This window comes from Nannobrachium achirus, assembly GCF_963921795.1.
Source record: "Nannobrachium achirus genome assembly, chromosome: 15".
Lineage (NCBI taxonomy): Eukaryota > Metazoa > Chordata > Actinopteri > Myctophiformes > Myctophidae > Nannobrachium > Nannobrachium achirus.
In genome coordinates this window covers 15,753,940-15,763,939 of record NC_137822.1, presented here as the reverse complement: position 1 = coordinate 15,763,939, position 10,000 = coordinate 15,753,940, and the positions used below count along the sequence as shown (strand labels likewise).

At 42.3% G+C, this 10,000-nt stretch overlaps 1 protein-coding gene across 1 annotated transcript in view; it reads left to right on the top strand.

Annotated features, from left to right (window-relative positions):
* Positions 1 to 10,000, top strand: part of LOC308299197 (mediator of RNA polymerase II transcription subunit 13-like) — a gene marked incomplete at both ends in the record, with an annotated part of 185,741 nt that overhangs the window by 116,702 nt on the left and 59,039 nt on the right. The window lies entirely within an intron of this gene.

Sequence of the window (10,000 nt, the reverse complement as noted above, 5' to 3'; positions counted from 1 at the left end):
GTGGTGTGAAAGGCTTCCATGTGCTGTCTGCTTCATCTTCTCTCCTGGATATGCGGATGACACCTCTGGCTGCCAGTGACATGACTCCCACTGGCGCTCGTGCGTGCGTGCGTGCGTGCGCGCGCGCATTTGTGTCCTTGCACGTGATGATGTGCGCTTGTGTGCATGTTGTGCACATTGTGTGGAGCTGCCAGACGGGCCAAGCTAAGCATGACAACTATTGAAAGTCAAGGTAGTGAATTGTGGTGAAGAGTGAGATTTGAGCTCAGAGGAGGTCTCACAGCTGTGTGCGTGTGCGTATGAGAAAAGGTGATTTTTGACAGACTAGGCAGAGTACGGATATGATGGTAGCAGCTCAACTTGTTGCTCTAGTCAAGGGGTCTTCAACGTTTTCAGGCCAAGGACCCCTTAGTTGAGAGAGAGATGAAGCAGGGACCCCCACAACCTTTTCATAGATTCCATATAGTTTCATTGTCTGACAGCACAATCGTCAGTGTATTTTGGATTCATGTCAAGTTGTGTTTTCAGATATTTAACCACTTGAACCGTCAATACTTAATAAACTTGACCTTTCACTCTGTACTTAGTCTGCTTTTTCCCCTCTACATCAAAGCTATCCAAAAATAGCCGATCTACAAGCTCACAACGCCTCGCAGCGCGAGGCGTTGTGAGCTTGTAGATCGGCTATTTTTGGCTAAAGTTCTCAGAATATGGACGCTAGGGTTCAAGTGGTTAATATGAAAAAGGAGAAAAAAAGCTTCTATCACTCAAAGATTTGGAGGACCCCCTTTAGTAACTCTGGGGACCCCCTAGGGGTCCTGGACCCCCTGTTGAAGACCCCTGCTCTAGCCGTTATGGTTCTCATAGAGGTATACTGTATAGGGTCACAAGTACTGTACCTACTTCTGTGCTCACAGCCACCTACCTTGCTGGGAGACCTGACGATTGTTGCTATATAATTGTGAAAGCATCTTCATAGTGAAATAAGACTGACATAAGTAATGTCATTAGACTGGGATACCTAGTTGTCATTTAATGCATGAAGCCTTTCCGACGCTTAACTGGGTTGTTGAGAGTGAGACCTTTAACATTCCATGAGATGTAGTTGATTGATTTGACCTTCATTGCTACTAGGCATAAGCAAAATCCTCAACATACTGTATACACATATAAATGAGACAGAAATCCCTGAATTTGATATTGAGTACAATATATTAATGAAAGCCCATCAAAACACGCTAGTAACAGAGCAGAGCAGAAGATACCATAGAGCAAAAACCCAGAAATTGCACCTGTTGCACTTGTTCTATCATTTTTAAGTGGTCTAGACCAGTGGTTCTCAACCTTTTCAGGCCACGACCCCCAAAATAATCATATTTTAACTGGGGACCCCCCCCCCCACCCCACCCTGACGAGCACCAAGAGTTGAGGCATTACATTTTGTTTAACACGGACACGGTTCTATTGTGAAAACAGCCGATCTAGATCGGCTATTTTCACAATTTCTTTCTCTAATATTTGACAAGTTGACCAATATTTAATTAGTCATTTTAGAGGTATTAAAAAGTCCTACAGTAAAATTGTCACTTTAGAAATGTGCAGATACCCTCTATACACTTAAACTTTATGTTGGTTTGTTTACTGTTGATCGGCTATTTTTTGGCAAATGTTTCGCCCCAGGATAATGGATTTTGATTATCGTGATAATATGGTAAATCATATGTATGAAACCGGTATGTATAATGTAACCGGTATGTATGATTTAAGATTCTGGCATAGGAGGATAACAGGGACTTTTTTTGTGTGTGTTCGTCTGTTGTTGTTCATTCTTTGTGCTGCTGAAATGCATGCGTTTGGTGTAAGCAGCCGTGATTAACACATGTAGTCCCAATTGAGAAGCTCATACTGTTTACACTGTTTTCGTGCTGTTTTCAATTAAAGCTAGCATAATACGCTACTGTTGCTCTGTTTGTTTAAAGCGATATAAAAAAAATTAAAATACTTGTAGATTTACACTGTAGGTCGGCTATTTTTTCAATACAATATTTTTACTTATAGAATGACATAGCCCTTGCGATAATTTAATTAAATAATCCATTATAAGTTAGTTTTTATAATGTATTAAATCGATTAGTTCTATATAACTGTTGCACCCCTAGGAATGTCTGTTCTAGATTATTATATTTGACGGCATACCACTTCATCTCTCCCGCTGACAAGGGCATTAATTAAACAGTGAAATATCCAGACTGACAGCTTCAAGGGAACCAATTAGCCAAGAGAAACCACAAATAAATAATTAAAGGATCTTTTTTTTTTAAATACAGTTAACATCAGACAACTGTTATCAGACCACATTAAAACCATTTAGTTACACTTTTGTAATCTTTGTCTGGAGATTTTATCCGAACTCAACCATGAAGGCAAATCATGAGGAACGTAACACATTACAATCCAAATGTTAATTTAACACTGAAAAAAAAGTACACTCTCTAAGAGTTAAATAATAACTGAGGATTTTGCTGTGTAGACTAGAAATATCTGTAGCAATCAATATATATATATAACTTAATATCATGTTGTGTTGTTCAGTTTCTGTCCCACAAACTTGTAGGGAACTGAGTGAGACTTTTTGTGTCACACATAGGAAGTGTATTTGAGGATGAGTTTGTGCCCCAAACTTGACAAAACTTTACTAAACTTGACAAAAATGTTGTGCGCTTTTTAAAAGTGGAACCAATATTAAACTTCTAGGTGTGTGTGTGTGTGTGTGTGTGTATGTGTGTGTGTATGTGTGCGTGTGTGTGTGCGTGTGTGTGTGTGCGCGTGTGTGTGTGCGTGTGTGTGTGTGTGTGTGTGTGTGTGTGTGTGTGTGTGTGTGTGTGTGTGTGTTTGTGTGTGTGTGTGTGTGTGTGTGTGTGTGTGTGTGTGGGTGCGTGCGTGCGTGCTTGCGTGCGTGCGTGTGTGTGTGTACAGCATATAGACTGTATATATAATGATATTTATTTATGGATTTGCTATCCTCAATTGTTACAAACTCGTCTTTAGGACCACTAAAATAATATTGAAGAAAAACAAATCATCTAAAACTACGGTAAACCAAAAGTCTGTCTGTTCTTCCGTCTGGTTGGTTTCCATCCAAAGACCATCCTGATCTGAATCCCTACGCCCTCCCGTCTCCTCCCTCAAACCTCTTCTTCTCCTGGTTATTTTGGTTCTTGTAGTGCAGGACTGAGAGCTACTGTATGTGTACACCTTTCACGGGTGACAGTTCCCAAAACGTGACATCCAAAATACACCACCGCCAAAATCCCACAATACAGTGGCAAGCAATGTATCCCTCAATGTGGACATTGTATATTGTTTTATTCTAAACACAAACAGAATAGCCTGTCTTCTAAATACAGACAGACCCTAACAGAGTTGCCGTGATTTGTTTTTATTCCATCCCAAAACATAACCACATTTTGACAATTGACATCCAGATGAATCAATCCAAGATGCCTCCAAATATCTACCTGTTCGTGTTTCCATTTATTTCCAAATGATTATTGTATACTATGAATGGACATGCATTTTTTGAATACATTGGGCTCTATGTTGATTGTCTTAAGTACCAGCTCTTATGCCTTAATTTTAAGGCTTGTCCATACTGTCTCCGACCACCGAACCTTTCGCCGGAAAGGTCCGGTTCAACTACAAAATGACGTCACTCAGGGCTGGATCTACCATAGGCCTCGTCGGGCATGTTTACTTTTCTTTTATCCTCTGGGGCACCCGTAGCATGGCTTCTAAACCTTTGCCTTTTTTGACTCTTTGAAGCACCCGTAGCATTGCTTCTAGGCCAATCACAGCGTTTGGGGGGCGGGATATTTTGCACAACGGGTTTGGGATTCGCGTAGAAGTCTTTCTCATCCAATCACAGTGACTGTCCATACGTCTTTCAGACAGCCCGCTGTAAAACAAACATAATGACTCCAGCTTATTAAACAGTTGTTTCTCAACAGATTATGCTTTTACCACCCTGGGATAACTACAGACATCCATAGGACATGGTCTTTTACATTCATGATACGTTTTCGGCAATGTTCAAAGAAGCTGGATTACACGTTGTTGTTGTTGTGTGTGCCCCCGTGGAATATACACTAAGGACAGGCTGGACATCTGGGCACCTGATATAAAATTGGATATTTTGGCGCAAGGTAAGACTTTATTTAACTGTGCCCTGTGGTGTTGGCCAGCCTTTCTTCTCCTTGTGTGAGTGTGTGTGAGTTATACACTGTAGGTGCTTGCTTGGTCTACCTATGTTATTTTTCTTAGATGACTATTTCTTCTATTTATTTGATGTACTGATATTGATGTGTTGATGTATCACCTTGCTTATTGTAAATCGCTCTGGATTAAGAGTGTCTGCCAAATGCCTAAATTGTACATTTTAGTGTGTCAGGGTTGCCATGTCTGCTCGTCTGCAAAGTAACTTTGGGCTTGTCTTTCTGGTGGCTGTGTTTTTTTGGCCTGATATTTGTTGAATTTGTAACCACTAGCCCTTACCCGTTCAAAGATATGAGCTCCAAAATGATGTGCAGTGTGTGGGTTATGGGGTGTGCACTGTGCACACAGTATATGAGGGATGGAAAGTAACTTTAACTGGTGCTTGCATGATAATATGTAGGAGCATCAATGTAAGAAATACCCATTTCGTTTAATGGCTACAGAGATACTGTGTACCGATCTGCATGATTTTTGGACAACATCTGTAACAGGGCCAGACATACCCCCTCATGCTAGATGCAGAATAGATATAGATACACCATAAAAATGCTAATATAAAGCATATGATTTGTGAAAGTGACAAACGGGCTTCACAGTTATGTCAGGTGTGTTCATATGCTAATGGTGATGCGATTTCAGATCAATTGCTCCAGCCACTGAGGAGAAACGCTGTGACAGACAGACAGACAGACATTTGGAAAATTATATGTTTGATTGCAAGTCTATGGTGTTTGGTATTTGTAACCATTGCAAGTCTATGGTGTTTAGTGAGCCATAGTAAAATAAATGCATTTGAAGGTGAGTGTGTGTGTGTGTGTGTGTGTGTGTGTGTGTGTGTGTGTGTGTGTGTGTGTGTGTGTGTGTGTGTGTGTGTGTGTGTGTGTGTGTGTGTGTGTGTGTGTGTGTGTCAGGGTTGCCATGTCTGCTTATTATAAGCAACTTTGGTCTTCTTTTTCTGTAAAGTTGCTTGTAAATATTGGTAGTTGCTGGTTACGGTTTTGGTCCGTTTCAGGCCCTGACGTCACTTACATCTTCTGAAAAGCGTTACCCCGAATTAGAGTTCGGAAAGCTGCACGTCAGAAAGTCTGAACTCTCCGACGAAAAGTTTGGTGGTCGGAGACAGTATGAACAGGCCTTTAAGTTAAGGCACAAGAGCTGGTATACTTAAGACAATCAAAATAGAGCCCATTGTTTCCATTGACTTCCGTTCCAGCATAAATTGTAAGTTCTAAACACAATATGTGAGAAATTAGTTACTTCATTTTAGTCAGACCCTTCAGCTCAGGAATCGTCAGGATTAACCATTTTAACAGACAGACACACAGACCCACTTCTAGACGACTCGCCTCCGAGGAGCCTTGCCATAACAATTTAATGAGAGCATATAGAACTAGCAAGGTGCAATTCTGGGAGATTTTAAGTGTGGTTGCCTTGTGCCTAAGCTATAGCCTATGTTAGTGGTTCTCAACCTGTAGGTCCCTAAATTATTTTGGGGGGTCCCCAGATGATTAACTTAATGTGCAACATTGTTTTCTCACTCAACAGTAAACAAACTAACATAAAGTTTAAGTGTATAGCACATTTCTAAAGTGACAATTTAAGGACTTTTAATACCTCTAAAATGACTAATTAAACATTGGCCAAATTGTCAAATATTAGAGGCAGAAATTGCGAGGCGTTGTGAGCATGTAGATCTGCTATTTTCACAATAGAACCATGTTATACAAAATGTATTGCCTAAACTCTTAGTGCTCGGGTGGAGGGGGGGTCCCCACTGAAAATATGATTATTTTGGGGGTCGCGGACTGAAAAGGTTGAGAACCACTGGCCTGTGTGATGTCACGTGAAGCTTGACCAATCCTCAAATCCATTATGGAGTTCAATGGAGGGCACCACTCCTCCATTGAATTCAATGGACTTTGTGGATTTTGAGGACAATCTTGATGAAATAATAACAATAATAAAGCTGCTGGACAAGAACAATAGTATGGTTGCCCTGTAGGCAACCACACTAAAAATAAAGGATACAGATAAATGCAACCCTGTAACACATTGTGCAATGCACTTGCAACAAATCAGACTCTGCTACATTTGTTCATCATAGGGATGGGACGATACGCGACATTATCGTTTATCGTGGTAAAAACACCCAGGATAATCGTATCGTGGAGATCGTGATATCGTCCTCCGTCTTGCCGAGTTGCATATCCGGTACCACTTAAACCCTCTATAATTGGTAAAAGGTACTTATAATATACGTACTTGATACAGTATTTTTTTCACTCTCTATCAAATGTCTTTGCCAAAAAATAGCTGATCTACAAGCTCACAACGCATCGCAATGCGACCCGTTGTGAGCTTGTAGATCGGCTATTTTTTGGCAAATGTTCCGCCCCAAGATAATGGATTTTGATTATCGTGATAATATCGTAAATCGCGATTTCTTTTGTCACAATAATCGTGATATGAAATCTTCTTATCGTTCCATCCCTAGTTCATCATTGTGAATGGTGTCGATTCGACCTGCATTTATTCAATACCTTGTCTCCATCACAGGCAGCTTGCAGTTCGTTTTCCTGTTAAATGGGTGTTGTTGCAGCAAGCTAAATAGTTGTTCTTGCTTTGACTGTGCGGGGAGAGAGAGATGAAAGAAAGATTTAGAGAGGATGAGAGGGAGAGAGTCATTGAGAGATCACTCAGTGCCAGAGGTGGTTCAAAGTGAGGAGGGGGGAAAGGAGAGAGCTAAGAGTAAGAGGATAGATAGGTAGATAGATAGATAAATAGATAGATATAGCCTCGCATAGCCAGAGAATATCACTGCGTGGATATTAGTCATTTCTCTCTGTGTTATTTGTTTTTCCAAGGGATGGTTAAACAGACTCTATTGGTTAGACCAGGGGTCTTCAACCTTTTCAGGCCAGGGACCCCTTAGTTGAGAGAGAGATGAAGCAGGGACCCCCACAACCTTTTCATAGATTCCATATAGTTTCATTGTTTGACAGCACGATCGATCATCAGTGTGTTTTGGATTCATGACAATTTGTGTTTTCAGATATTTAACCACTTGAACCGTCAATACTTAATACATTTTACCTTTCACTCTGTACTTAGTCTGCTATTTTTCCCCTCTACACCAAGCCTCTTTGCCGAAAATAGCCGATCTACAAGCTCACAACGCCTCGCACTGCGAGGCGTTGTGAGCTTGTAGATCTGCTATTTTTGGCTAAAGTTCTCCCAGTATGGATACTAGGGTTCAAGTTAGCCTCGTAACAGAAGATGGGAGGAGTCAGTTTACTAGGCTAGGTTCAAGTGGTTAATATAAAAAAGGAGAAAAAAAGGTTTCTATCACACAAAGATTTGGAGGACCCCCTGTAGTAACTCTGAGGACCCCCTAGGGGTCCCGGGCCCCCTGTTGAAGACGCCTAGGTTAGACCAATCAGAGAATCACAACGGTGATAAACCCGCCCTACATTTGCATACTGGACGCTGATTGGTGTCAGTGTTATTTTATTTCCCAAGGGGCGGTTACAAAAAGATTCAAACCTACTAGATACGGTACAGTAGATACGGCAGATAGATAGATACGGTGGTCTTCCTCCGCAGCCTGTTAAGGTTGTTCGTGTCACCCGCTCTGTTGCGACCCCCACCAGCACGTAATTCCATAGTGGAGAACACTGGCCATAACAGACTGATAGAACATCTTCTCAAGAAGAACAGCCTGCTCCTCCCCTTGTTGTAGAGTGCATCAGAGTTGTCAGACCAATCCAACGACCTGTTCAGGTGCACTCCTAGTCCTAACCTCCTTATTGTTGGTAGAGGGGACCGGAGGTGCCCTCTTGGTCGTGCGGTAGGTAGTCCACCACCCTCTACTTGGTCCTGCTCGCTTTGAGCCGGAGGCGGTCTGCCTCGCTCCACTGCACAAAGTCCTTCACCAGACTGTCGTGCTCTACAGTGTTGTCACCTGAGAGGAGAGAATGAAGGAGGAAGGGGAGAACATTTGCATGACACCTCCTGTGGGAACCTAGATACTGTAACAATGGAGTAGAATAGATGATGCTCCACTGTCAATCCAGGAACCAGTGATTTAATAAATGGACAGGACAGGACAGGACAGGACAGGAGAGGAGAGGAGAAGTATTATAGCACTTTTTTATACCAGCCGTGTTATACTAGCCTACTATAAATTGTATAAAACTGTGTGTCTCTGTCCTTGTAACTGCCTGCATACATTTTTATCTTCAGTGTGTTGGCAAATCAATCTGAAATTGTACATGGGCATTGAGCATTGCCATAGGCAGGGATGATGAAGCTGATTTGTATTTTTCATTATTTCGTTCTTTCTTTCTTTCTTTCTTTCTACCGACCTTTGTCTGTCTGACATGATGAGATCTCACCCCTGTCTCCCCGTTAAGACAGAGGGGTTGCAGTGACTTGACCCTCTTTGACTTCCCTTGGAACTATAAGGAGCAGGCTTTTCCCCAAGGAAGAAAGAGGGCATGGGTGTGTGTGTGTGTGTTTGTGTGTGTGCGTGTGCGTGTGCGTGTGCGTGCGTGCGTGCGTGCGTGCGTGCGTGTGTGCGTGCTCGCACCGTTTGTGAGCCCCATGAGTGTGTGTGTGTGTGTTAACCATGGATCTTTACACGCCCCTCTCTCACCTTTATGAGGGGAATGGATGTGTACCAATGCTGTTTGTGTACTACAGCTCAGCATTCAACCCACAGCTGAAGCAGCACACAAAGCGCAGAGACCTACAGGCTATAGTATAGACCGACCCAGTGCAACTGGATACTTGACTTCCTGAAGAGCCACCGGCAAAGCGTGAGGACGGGCAACATTACATCAGGCCTGCATGCTGTGTCCTCTACCCCAGGCATTCCCAAACTTTTTTGTCTCAGGGCACCCCATAAATATTGTTTTAATCCGAGGCACCCCTACATTATAATCTTCACTCCCAGCACCTTATATTTATGGCATATCGTCATTGTCGGGTGGAAACCTTATATGTCCAAAGCCGTTTTGTATTTATCATCTATAAAATGTACTAAAACTAGTGAAAACAGCAGATCTACAAGCACACAACACCTCGCGATGCGAGGCGTTGTGTACTTGTAGATCGGCAGTTTTCACTAGTTTTGTGCGACAGTCTTGTATGATGAAGCAGGGCTTTGCTTTACCAAAAGACGTACACATTTGAACGACAGTGACGATATTTTAGTGATTATGTTGCGAGGAAAACGTTGAGATAATAGCCATTTTGGTTAGAACTGACTGAAAATAACTTTGTACTTGTACAAGTTTAAAATTATACTAAATATTTTTCACGTCACGGCACCCCAAGGTGCCCCGTCACCCACTTTGAAAACCCCTGCTCTACCCCACTCCTAGTACTGTACAGTATACTGTGTGGCACGACAGTGAAGGGCTGGATCGTCGGTGACGCGTGATTATGCATTCCACTAACGTTATGGGATAGACCCGCCTCACCTGTGTCTTGATTGGCTCCCTGGCGGGGCAAAGTTTTTCTGAGGTTAGGGTTAAGTTCAGGTTTAGGTATACAGTAGTCTTACTGAGGTTAGGGTTAGGGCTAGGTTTAGGCATAGTTTTACTGAGGTCAAGGTTGGGGTTAAGGTAAAGTCAATCACAGCGATTTCTGGCCATGTCACAGCAGGCTACCCTAAAACTGAGGTGGGATCCATAATAATGCATGTCACACTTTGACCCAAGGTCAC